Here is a 12,685-nt window from a genome sequence, read left to right as displayed (position 1 = left end):
TAAGACAAGAACAAAACAAAACAAAAGAAGGGGGGGGCTTAAATTAAATAAAATATAAAAAGTATAAAATTCTTTTGAAATGTATCTGTTCTTTGCCAAATAACTTAAAATCGGAGACCAGATTCTTTTAAACTTGGTAACCATTGCTGATGAAGGTAAGGAGTTTAAATGAAAAGTTACTTTAGCTAAAACATTTTGTTCCTAAAGTCTGGAGTGCCAAGACGAAACAGATGGGGCTGAAGGAGATTTCCACTGAGACGCGATTGCAAGTTTTGCAGCCGCTAGTAAAATACCAATAATCAATTGTTTCCATGTTGGTAAATCATCATTCGAAATTAATCCCAAGAGTAGATGTTCGGGTGTATCGTCTAATTGGATCTCAGTAATCGTATAGATTGTCTTCAGCACCGTACGCCAAAAATGTCAGAGCACTGGACAGGTAAGCCAACAGTTTCCCCTGATTTCCCCTTCATGTTGCTCCTTACTGTCCCCTAAGCATCAGGGGCAGCATTTTCTGGAGACCGCTGCAGTGGAGGGCGAGAGCCACCAAAGTTATTTTCTGCTGATAAAGTTTCAGAGGGTAGCCAGATTGATCTGCGGTAGAACAGCTAGATTTGAGTCCAACAGCCCCTGACAGAACAGGTGTTGGGGGGGGGGGGGGGTTCTAAGCTTTCACGAGTCAAAACTCCCTTCATCAGACGGTATCTAATGAAACTCTGTCTGACAAAGAGAGCTTTGACTCTCAAAAGCTTACAGCCCGAAAATCTCTGTTAGTTTCTGAGGTGCTACTGGACTCAAATCTGCCTGTTCTACTGATGGGAAATGTAGTGTCAATCCAACCACACTGATTAGTAAGCTGGGGGGCAGGGCCGGCTTGATCACTAGGCGTTCGCCTAGAGTGGGCCGGCCCTTAGGGGCGCCAAACTACACCTGCCGCCCCCCCACCAAAAGCCCCCCTACCCAGCGCAGCCCATTCCTGCCAGCCTGTGGGAGGCTCCACCGGCAGGGGCCGGGAAAGGCACTGGGCAGCTGGGCGAGGCAGCAGCCGGGCAAAGTGGGTTAGTCGGTGTAGAAATCCTCTGGCTGGCGGCAGCGGCACCCGAGGGAGCAGGGGCAGGAGCAGGGCCATCCTTGGCGGATGGGCGAGGGGAAAGAAAGAGTTGCCCGACAGCAGCCGAGGCCACAAACGCCGCCCCCTCCTCTCACTCTCTCGGAGTCTAGGAGGAAACTTTCAGGCCCTGTGCAATGTCCTGCCAGAGGATCCCTGCCCGGGGGGGTCGGACTCCCCCCCGGGGCCATTTACACGCACTGAAAAGCCCCTCCTTTGCCTCATGTCTCTCGTCGGAACCAGAGGGGGTGGCACCCGGGGGGGGGGGCGCCAAAGGGATCCTTGCCTAGGTTGCAAAGTAAGCTGGGGCCAGCCCTGCTTGGGGAGGGGGCAATTGTGAAACAGCAAAATCAGGAAACCAACAGACAAGGTTAAGGGCTTGTGCATAAGGGATTCCCCAGGTATGCAGAACAACATGACTGTACATAAACAAAGGAAAAACTGAATATGCTCTAGAAGACACAGAACGTTGAGAGCAGTCAGACGTCAGTTACAGTATTACTCTCTCTAATCCCTTGAGAGTTTAGAAAACCCGGGGTGAGGGAGCGTATGGGCCTGGGTGTGTGTGTGTCCCAAACAGTTTCCCTTCCCACCATCCCTTATGGACCTCTAAGCTTGTTGGGGAGGGTCTGACACACACACACACAACCTCTCAAGGTTTAGGCATGGCCTTTTAGCCATCCCCTGTTTTATCCCAAACTAGGATCGCTTAAAGAGCTACAGAGAATAAGCATTTGTCCAGCCTTAATCGCCTACAATAAGGAAAAGTCACCTCCAGGCGACCAGGCAGAGAAGCTTTTGGAGGTCAGCTGGGTAGCTTATTTCCCGGAACTTTCAAATCATCGACAAGCCGTGCAAAATCAGTGACCTCAGTATGCGTGGAAAGTTGAGCTAGGCCGTATTATTTTGTGAGTTAGCATCTCGTGTTGGTCTTGTTTATAAAGCAGATTAAGACTATCAACATTTTAACTTTGAGGCCCTTGAGATTTTCCACCCGGGAATTTAGCTTGGCGGTACCAGCATTCCACCTGGCAAACCTGAGGAGGTCATGACAAAAATCAGGGGAGTCCATCAGCCCAACACCCTCTGCTCAACTCCCAGTCAGCCTCCAGTTACCTCAGTGTTAGGACCCCCAGAAAAGCACATGACACAGCAGCTGGGTCAGCACTTGAATGGGAGACCTTCTGCAAGACCTGCATGCCACATGCCATGAGTTTTGTGATGGACACAAGCTATTAGCCACAAGGTAAAGGCAGGAACTCTCAGTCTGGGGCAAGTGTTGCTCTGTATTCTTGGTGCTTTTGGGGGGGGGGGCGGCAACAGTGGGAGGACTTCTAGTGTCCTGGCCCCACTGATGGACCTCCTGATGGCACCTGGTTATTTTTGGCCACTGTGTGACAAGAGTGTTGGACTGGATGGGCCATTGGCCTGATCTGACATTAGCTTCTCTTATGTTCTTATGTTATGAATATAAGTGTAATAAGTAATAATGAGAATCACCCAATAGGAGTTGAATGGGATAGTGGATACTTTGAGAAATACTAGTTCTTTGCACCTGCCTTACAGTTGTTATGGTAATGAACAGCCATACCACTCGGCATCTACTATTTATCTATTTTATTTAGAAAACTCGTATCCCACCTCTTCTGCCCTTTCAAGGGCCACAGCACTTTACACGATCACAACAGCTCTGTAAGGCAGGCTATTATTATCACCTTCATGCTCACCTATGGCTAGCCAGTAAGTTAATGGCCAAACAGAGAGTTGACTAGGTGACCATTGAGACCACAGCCCATTCTCTTAGCTACTAATGCTACACCAGCTGTCTGCAAAAGAATGTATGTGGAGAACTTTCAGCACTTGAAAGCGCTACACAAATGTGAAGAATTCTCTTTATTACAACACAAGTAAGTAATCCACCGAACATCAGCATCAACTTTTCTTTTCAAAGAGTTAACAGGATATTACTATTGATATAAGTGAAAAAAAACTGGCTCTTTTCCCCAAGCAAGGTACACAAGGATTACTATAGGAACAGATATAGACACAGGGTTGGGTTCACATAGGAGCTCCTCTGCACCCATGCACGCCTTTCCCCACTGCCCCCGCTCACTGGCTTTACAGCTCAGCACAAATCACAGCTTAGCACTGCATCCAAATCTGCTTTGTGCTTTCCCTTGAAGCCAGGACTGCAAACCACAATTTGAAAACCTGCAAAGATAGAAGAGACAACAGGCAGGTGGTGCTCTTTCAACAAGTTTAAATAAGCTGTGGAATTCACTGCCAGTAAATGTAGTGATGGCTAGGGATGGGCACAAACCCAAAGATTCCTGTTCTGTTCGGGGTGGTCCCGAACCAAACCAAGCCCAAAATGGCCAAACCGAACTGGCCAGTTCAGGTCCCCTTTTCTCCTGGCTGACCGGGAAGGGTAAAATGGCTCACAGCCATTTAAACCTAACAGCTGGTGGGCGGGCCTACCCCCACCCTCCTGCCCCACTGTTAGGTTTAGATGGTTGGAAGTCATTTCAGCTATTTGTTTCGCTACTCCCCAATTCCAAGCAAGAGGAAGCGAAATCGATCGCTGAAACAGCAAGCAGCCATTTCAGCCTAACAGCAGGGCGGGTTAGGCTGAAATGGCCCAAACAGCCGAACCGGGCAAAAGACTGGTAAAAGTTTGGGGAAGGTCCCTTCCCCAAACATTAGTTTGGGGGCTATAAACCAGACCAAGTTTGTACTGAATTCTGGCTTGTGAACCGGTTCATGCCCATCCCTAGCGATGGCCACTGGTTCGTGCCCATTCCTAGTTGATGGCTTCAAAACGGATACTATTAGACAGATTCACAAAGAAGAGGGTCCCGCAATAGCTACTAGCCATGGTGATGAAAGACAGCCTCCCCCATCCTTAGGCAGTCAACCTCTGAATACCAGGTGTTGGCTTCCATTGTGCATTTGTTGGCCTACCATATGAAACTGGATGCTGGCCTTGAAGGACCACTGGGTCTGATCCAGGAGGGCACCTCATGGAAAACTCTGCTGCTTCCACCATGATTTCAAGCCACAGTGTCCTAGTGATGGGGCATCACCCACAGAGGTATGGCAGGGATGCCTGAAGGACCGGGGAGGGGCTGTGGCTCAATGGTACAGCATCTGCTTGGCACATGGAAGGTCCTGGGTTCAATCCTTCAATCCCTGGCATCTCCAGTTAAAGAATCTGGTAGTCGGTGATGTGAAGCACCTCTGCCTGAGACTGCCAGTTTAAGTAGACAGTACTAACTATGATGGACAAAGGGTCTGATTCAGTGTAAGGCAGTTTCATGCGTTCATGTGACCAGATGCACCCAGCAGAATGACCTGATCTTACACTTTGAACAGGAGATAGATGGGATAGAGCAGGTAGAGAAAGAAGTCCTTTTCTCCCTTTCTCACAATACAAGAACTCGTGGGCACTCCATGAAACGACTGAGCGATCGGGTTAGGACAGATAAAAGGAAGTCCTTCTTCACTCAAAGAGTGATTAACATATGGAATTCACTGCCACCGGAGGTGGTGGCGGCTACAAGCATGGATGGCTTCAAGAGGGAATTAGATAAGCATATGGAGCAGAAGTCCATCAGTGCCTATTAGCCACAAGGTATAGGTAGGAACTCTGGAGCAAGGGATGCTCTGTATTCTTGGTGCTTGGGGGGGGGGCAACAGTGGGAGGAGGGCTTCTAGTGTCCTGGCCCCACTGGTGGACCTCCTGAGGGCACCTGATATTTTTGGCCACTGTGTGACAGAGTGTTGGACTGGATGGTCCATTGGCCTGATCCAACAGTGGCCTCCCTTATGTTCTTATGAGAGCCTCATGAAATATGACAAACTGTTCCTGAAACCCTCTTCCGTTTCAAAAGCAGTTTTGACACAGGTTGGGGAGGGGAGGGGATTGCTAACCAACTCCAAAAGCAAGAACTGGCTGCACATTTCTTTCTGGATCCCAGCCGCCTCACAGAAGGAAAACTTTTTTTAGCCTTTCCCATTAATTAACTACAGGGGTGGGATTCAGTCATCTCTGGAGGCGTCAACAAAGGGTGCTTCCCCCCCCCCCCCCAGCGACTCACAGGTTACGGCAGATGGGGGCCCTGGGAAGTTGCCAAAGTAGCCTGGTTTCACAGGATGAATGGCACGTAAGACAAAAGGGAAGAGGTGGAAAGAAACTGATGACTCACCTCCCCCCCCCCCTTTACGACAGCTTTACATCCTTTTATTCAGTTAGAGCCACCACTAATTATTCCCAATGAGGTCGCAGTAACTTTTTCACTGGGGTCACCAGACAGCCCAGCACTGGGTCAGAACCACAAATCAGGTCATCCTGTCTAGGCCCTACGGTGAGGAGGAACAGTCCACACGGGAACAGCCTGTCCCACCGACTGACTTCCATAAGCTTGCAGCTAATAAGCCAGGAGAAAGAGAGAGCTGGGGTGCCACAGTGGTTGGAGCACTGAACGAGACTGGGGGGGAACCAAGTACGGGTTCAAACCCCCACTCAACCAGGCAAGCCCGGGTCAGTCACAAACTCCCGGCATGGTCAACCTCGCAGGGCTGTTGACGCACCACCCTGAGCTCCTTGGAGGTCAGAAATGGGCTCACTGAACGATCAACACAAGTTCACACCCCGTAAAATAGAAAAGTGACGGTCCATTAAGAAGGGCACGTGCATTTTCTTGTTATGACCCACTGAGATTGGAAGGCGAGAACGCAGAGCTAAAGGAAGGAAGCAAACTGCTCACACACGGTCCCCCCCTCCCCACGCCCGGTACCAAACTGACACGCCACGCGTGGGTGGCAGAGCTGGGATGCAGCTAAGCGGGGAAGATGCTCCATGGAGCAAGTCTTGAGTGCTCTGAATAGGTGCGTCCAGTTTGATACCGGAAGTGACAGGCAATGCTCCCTCTAAGCTGTGGAGTTTTGTGAGCAAAAATTCTACTTTGCGAGCCACTGGCATTAAAGTTGTGAGTGAGAGATGTGGCTACTGCATAAATGAGTGCTCTGGAGACATCCTTGCACCTGCTGGATGACCTTGGGCAAGCCATAGTTCTGATAAGAGCTGTCCTTCAAAAAGAGCAGTTTCTGTCAAGAGCTCTCTCAGCCCCACCTACCTCACAAGAGTGTCAGTTGCGGGGAGGGGAAGGGAAAGGAGTTTGTAAGCCGCTCTGAGACTTCTTCGGGTAGTGAAGGAAGAGAGAATCTCTTCTCTCTTCTCCTCTTAGACTAAAATGTGTGAGCCAGAGGCTAAAAAACGGTGAGCTAGCTCACACTAATTCAGCTTAGAGGGAACACTGGTGACAGACAAATTGCATTAGACTTGGAACGTGTGAGGAACTTCAGAAGCACCTGCCAGCGGAGGAGGAGGAGGAGGAGAAGAAAAAGAAAAGGAATAAGAGAAGCAGAGGAGATTGGATTTATACCCCGCCCTTCACTCAGAGTCTCAGAGCGGCTCACAAACTCCTTTTTCCCTTCCCCTCCCCACAACAGACACCCTGTGGGGTCGGTGGGGCTGAGAGAGCTCTTGACAGAAACTGCTCTCTCAGTTGCCCTGTGTAAAAAAAATATCACACTCATTGATTTATACCCCACTTTTCTCCCCAGCTGGGACTCAAGGCTGCTCAGAACACTGTTCTTCCTCCCCCCACTTTCTGACAACAGCCCTGTGAGGTAGGCCAGCCAGAGAGTTTGTGACCATCCCAAGGTCACCCAGAGAGCTTCCATGGTAGAAGTGGGGATTCAAATCCGGGTTGCCCAGGGTCCTAGTCTGCCGCTGTATCGATTACACCACACTGGTAAAAAAATATTACTTTAATAGTATTCATCTAACACGTACAACAATCCCAGACAAACTAACATCCAGTTAACAGTCCAGATGACAGGCCAGGTAAGTGGGGCTGAGAGAGCTCTTTCGAGGACTGCTCTTGAGAGAACGACTCTGAGAGAACGTGAGACTGACCCAAAGTCACACCAGCAGCTGCATGTGGAGAAGTGAGGAATCAAACCCGGTCCTCCCAGATTAGAGCCCACGCTCTTAGCTGCTACACCACAGTGGCCACCCAGTTGCTCTGGACAGGCAAATGAACAGGGCATAGAGGCCAAGGCCTTCCTCTAACGTTGCCTTCCAGCACTGGGACTCAGAAGTGTCTCTGAATGTGGAGGTTCCCTTTAGCCACTATGGCTGATAGCTATTGATGGGCCCCGCTATTTAAAAGGGGAAAAGCCCACATCCAAGTAACACCATCCATCTTTGGACAGAGGACTCACATCCCCTTGCTGCAGACTACTTTTAAACCACCAATCAGATCCAACCACGGAGTAACTGCATGGAGCACGGAGAACAGCTGTTCTTGGCGATGCTCAAATCCTCACTGAATCAAGCAAATCGTTCTTTGGTGGACGGCAAAAACGCTTCACAGAGGATGGGGCTTTTTTAAACTGGAGGATGAACATGGTGGTGGAAGAGGAGGCGCCAGCACTGTCCGTCTTCAAATCTGTCCCATTCTGACCTAGCCACAGTGATTCATGCCACGATCACCTCTTGCCTAGACTACTGTAATGTGTTCTATGATGGGCTGCCCCCTAAAGGCGCTCTGGGGATTACAGGCAGTCCAGAATGCAGCTGCAAGATTGCTGACAGGTTCTCCTTGGAGAGATTAATATATATTTTATTTATTTACATTAGACTTGATATCCCGCTCTTGTCCCATGGCTAGGGTCTCAGAGCGGCTTACAGGGTTTCTGGTGCTAATCACCTGTGTTCCTAGCTAGGGCCACAATGTATGAAGGGGGGGTGGGACAACCTACCGGCACCCCCTCTGTGGTGGCTATTGCTGTTTCTCCGATTGGCTCGGCATGGTCGGGTCTCCTGGTCCAGCGGGTTGTTCTTTCTCTGGCGTTCTCTGGCGTCTCCGGCATTCAGTGGTGGCGATCTCCTCCTTAGGCGCGCAGCTCCGCCTACTTTCCGGCCCAGCCACGTCCTTTCCGGCTCCGCTGAGCCGGAACCCGGCATCTGCGCACGCCCCTTTCTTCTCTCTTCACGGCAGCCCTCGGTGTACTCCTTCTCCGCCGCCAGGGATCGCTCAAACGCGCACCTTGCCTTGCTCGTCGCCGCCTTGCTGGCCGCACCACCAATGCCGTCCACGCCAGGATCGCCGCCGCCGCCATCGTTGCCGCCACTGCTGCCGTCTCCGCTATCTCCGCCATCTTCAGCCAACCACACAGGGTGCCCCCCACCCCTCTAAGGGTGGGTACCCATTTACCTACTTGCAATTAAGTTGCTTTCGAGACCGCTGGGTAGGCGGGATCTATCCTGTCTTGAAACAGCTGCACTGGATCAAATTCGAGGTGCTGGTGATTACCTCTAAAGCCCTAAATGGTCTGGGACCTTCATACCTGGCAGACCACCGCTTCCGACATCCCCCCCCAAAAAATTTGCGTTCTTCAACCCACAACCTGCTTGTGGTGACTGGCATCCACCAGGACGAGGGCCTTCTTTGTGGTGGCCCTGTCCTGATGGAACCAGCTGTCAGGCAGCACGCAGGCCCTGTGGGACTTATCTAGATTCTATAGGGCCTGCAGAGCAGAGCTCTTCCATCTAGCTTTTCTTTAGTTGGGTCTGTTTATGGGGGTGGGCTTTTAGTGTTATTTGTGTTATGTTTTTAACTGATATCTGTTAATATTTCAGCTGTTGTTCATCGCCTCAAGTTAGCTTGGTGGCAAGAGGCAGCAGATACATTTAATAATAATAGCAACAACAAGCGTCAAGAGTATTTCCACATGCCCAGCAACATAGGAGGAGAAGGAGACTGGATTTATACCCACCCTTCACTCAGAGTGGCTTACATGCAACCCAGCACTCTGCCACACGCCTTTCCCTTCCCCTAAGGGCTGAGAGAGCTCTTTCGAGAACAGCTCTGACAGAACTATGGCTTGTCCAAGGTCATCCAGCAGCTGTGAGTGGAGGAGTGGGAAATCATACCCGGTTCTCCAAGATTAGAGTCCGTGCACTTAACCACTACATCAAACTGGCTCTCTATATAGGTAGTTCTCCACCACTTACCCTATCATGAACAAAAAAATTAAGCCATTACCTGAAGAGGCTTTGGATCTGAATAGTACTTAGTTTCGCCTGCCAGTTTTAGTCTCCTTTGCGTACGGAACTGGCCAACAGAGGTATTGGCAATGACTGGGTCACTCTTTTTCCTATGGAACTGCCCCTCAATACTCCTCCAAGGCTTTGGCAAAGGGCATGGGCAAAAAGAAACTCAAAGCAAGAGAGCGCCAATATATGGGGTGGGGGGGGTGGAACAAGAGCAGCTGGAAACATCTGTCAAGCCACCTGAAGGATTAAACCTCTTTTATTACCTCTCTTCCACTGAAATGCAAACAATTCCTTAATGGAAAGAGGACGAGGAAGAAGAAAGGCCCAGAATCCAGGAACCCACAGAAACCACACGACACCCGGAATGAAAACTAAGATGTCAACGGCTCATTTAAAAGGACGACTGCCCCACTCTTTACTCAAATTAATGAATCCGGCATTATTCCCCAATCCTGGAAGCATGCAGTGATCGTTCCAATACACAAAAAAGGCTCAAAGACCATTTAAAAGGACAACTGAGCGAGGAGTGCTCGGATTCAGAGAAGAGAGGAATCTGCTCTCCGAGCCCCTTTCGCCGAGGGGTCAGAGTTGACCGGGCCATGCGTCGGGGTTTGGCACAAGCCTGGAGAGCCTGCTATTCCTCAGCTAAGCTTAAATGCCTGCAAATGCGCATGCTGCGCTGAAGGACCAAGGTGCTGCCATGACAATTCTCCCAGCCTTGGTTATCAATAGCTCCCCTTTGGTACCCCGAGTGAGCAGCATTAGGAAGCAGTAGCAACGGCTACAAGCTTAAACAGCAGTGGCGGTCATGGAAAACGCCACCGAATCACAGCTGATCTATGGCGACCCTGTAGGGTTTTCAAGGCAAGAGAGTGGTGGTTGGCCATCGCCTGTCTCTGCGTAGCCGCCCTGGACTTCCTTGGTGGTCTCCTGTCCAAGTCCTTCCCAGGGCCAACCCCACTCGGCTTCTCAGATCTGGCTAGCCTGGCCCATCCAGCTCAGTCACGGCCGGACAGCAATAAGAGTCAGACAAAAGGAAATACTTCTTCACGCAATACATAACTAATGGGGGGGGGGACTTGGCCTTTAAAGGGTGATTTGACGAATTTGAAGGAAGAGAGCCACTGTGGCTAGTAGGTGTTACTAGATCTACCTGGATAGATAACCTAAATTCAGAGTGCCTAATCAAATTAGATATCACTCCATCCCGATGGCATATTTAACACACCTTGATATAAATATATATAGGAAAGTCTTCACACTCGCTAGATGTGAGGCTCTCCCCCTCTGCAGTGCTCGAGGGCAGATACAGAAGAGTTCCCCTTGCACAGAGACTTCGTAAACGTGAGTCTGGGGAGATAGAAACTATTGAACACATGATGTTTAGATATAAGTGGTACAATGAGGCTCGAGACATCGATTAATTCAACCTCTTATTAAAGAGATGCCTGGGCAGACAGACCTGGAGTGTTGCAATAAACTGTTATCGGATGAAAATCACTTAATTCCTAAGGTTGTGGCTAAATTTTGGGTGGCATGATGTTGCATTCGAAGAGGACAGCTTAACTTGCAAAATTACAATTCTCTCCTTTTTAGTGTATTTTTAGTGAATCTGTTATATGTATTCTATATTTTTATATTTTTTAATGTATTTTTATATTGTGTAGTTCGTGATGTTTTATTTTGGTGCCCCTTGCTGGGGTGTTTGGATTGTTCTGGCTGGATGCCATAATAAAATTTCATTCATACCTGGAATCTCCGTGTTCAGAGACAATATATGTTTGGGGGGCGAAGCGGGGGGGGGGGGGGGCGGCTATAAGAGACGACTTGGGCCTCTGTGTCCCCCTGCTCCAAGGCCTTGGGGCCCGGGGGGGGTGTCATCTGGCAGACCACTGCTGGGTGGGGGATGCTGGACTAGATGGACCCACTTTGGCTTGATCCTTCAGGAGTGATTTTGTGTAAGACAGGCAATGGTAGACAGCGCACTCAAAAGGCAGCTGTACCACCGTTACCTTCCATATGCATTCAGCAAAGAGTGTCAAGTGCATCCAAGGCCACCTATCTTGTTTGAGCAAAAGTGAAAGGACGCAGAATTCACTGTTGGGAGCCAGTTGGATGGAGCAGCTAAAATACCGGCTTAGGCAGGAGACACTGAGGTCCAAATCCTCACTCCCCCTCAGACACTGCTCATGAAAAAAATAACAAGTTCTGCAACGAGAGAAGTGGCATTTCAAACTGTGCAGGTCAAGCAAGGGGGCACATATTTACAGAAATGGTTGCTTTGTCTAACAAAGCTAAGAACTGTCTACCATATGACCGCCTGCGATCGGTATTCAGGAATATGTAGCTTTTGTACATGCGAGTTCCATGCAGCTACTGCGGCGAATAAGCCAGAAAACCTTGCTAATGTTAGCCCAGGGAGGAAGCAGAAAGCAGCCCAGACCACTGGAAATCCTGCTCTGCCCAGTATTGGGGAGGGGCATCCGCTTGGCATGCAGAAGGTCCCAGGTTCGATCCCCGGCCTCTCCAGTTAAAGAGACTAGCGGGAGGTGATGTGAAAGCCCTCTTGCTCGAGACCCACGAGAGGCTCTCCCAGTCTGGATAGGTTCTGATGGAGTCCAGAGGTCTGATTCAGTGTAAGGCAGCTTCGTGTGCTCATGTGTGCTCATGTGTGCACTTTTCAACCTCTTGCACAACCTTAAAAGCTAGAAACTTGCTCGCTTAAAGCAAGCAAGCTGATAACTCAGGATAGTGTTCAGGGCTCCCAAGTGACTCCGTAGGTGCTCAGGGCAAACACCCAGATCAAGGTGGTGGAGATGAGCAAGGGACTAGTCATCAAGTGGCTCATCTTTGCAGCGGGTTGGCATCTGCACCGATTCCAAGAGCAAGCACCAACAAGGAGCGGAAGGGGAGCGAGAGAGAACCAATCAAGCAACTCATCGGAAAACCCTTTGATGACTTGGGCGCAAAACATGTGCTTGCCGCGCACTTGACGGGAGACCATCAGGATCCTGTGGTTAGACTGGAATTTCATTTGTTAGGAATCCAAGGGTGAAATATAAATCTGGGCAAGAGGAAGGCTGGTCACCAGAGGGAAACCTGATGAAGTCTCTCTCTCCCTTGTAACCTTCCCCCTTCCGTTTTTGGAGAGGGCCAGTCTAATTTTAAGGGAATTTGCAAGCCTTGCTCTTCAGAGGGGTGCCGAAGACAACCATGCCCTACATGTAGAGGTTCTGGTCTCTGTGTTATTTCTGTCCAATTAGCATGTCGAGAAGACAAAACCTTTGGAAAGATAAAGGCATATTTATTTCACAAACGTGTGGGGCAAAGCTCAAACCTCTGTGCCTGGATTTAGAGACGGCATACCTCAAAGTGACATCAAAAAAGTGAACGAAGGGCTTGGGTCAGAAATGCTGACAAATAGAAAAGAAGTAAGATACACCAGGACTTTC

General features: G+C 49.7%; 1 protein-coding gene across 1 annotated transcript in view; it reads right to left on the bottom strand.

Moving 5' to 3' along the window:
- Positions 1-12,685, bottom strand: part of VMP1 (vacuole membrane protein 1) — a 141,518-nt gene that overhangs the window by 83,729 nt on the left and 45,104 nt on the right. The window lies entirely within an intron of this gene.

The sequence above is a fragment of the Gekko japonicus genome, unplaced genomic scaffold (genome assembly GCF_001447785.1).
Source record: "Gekko japonicus isolate JY-2015 unplaced genomic scaffold, Gekko_japonicus_V1.1 scaffold476, whole genome shotgun sequence".
Lineage (NCBI taxonomy): Eukaryota > Metazoa > Chordata > Lepidosauria > Squamata > Gekkonidae > Gekko > Gekko japonicus.
The sequence above is the reverse complement of the archived record's forward strand: the minus strand, read 5'-3'. Positions and strand labels throughout refer to the sequence as shown.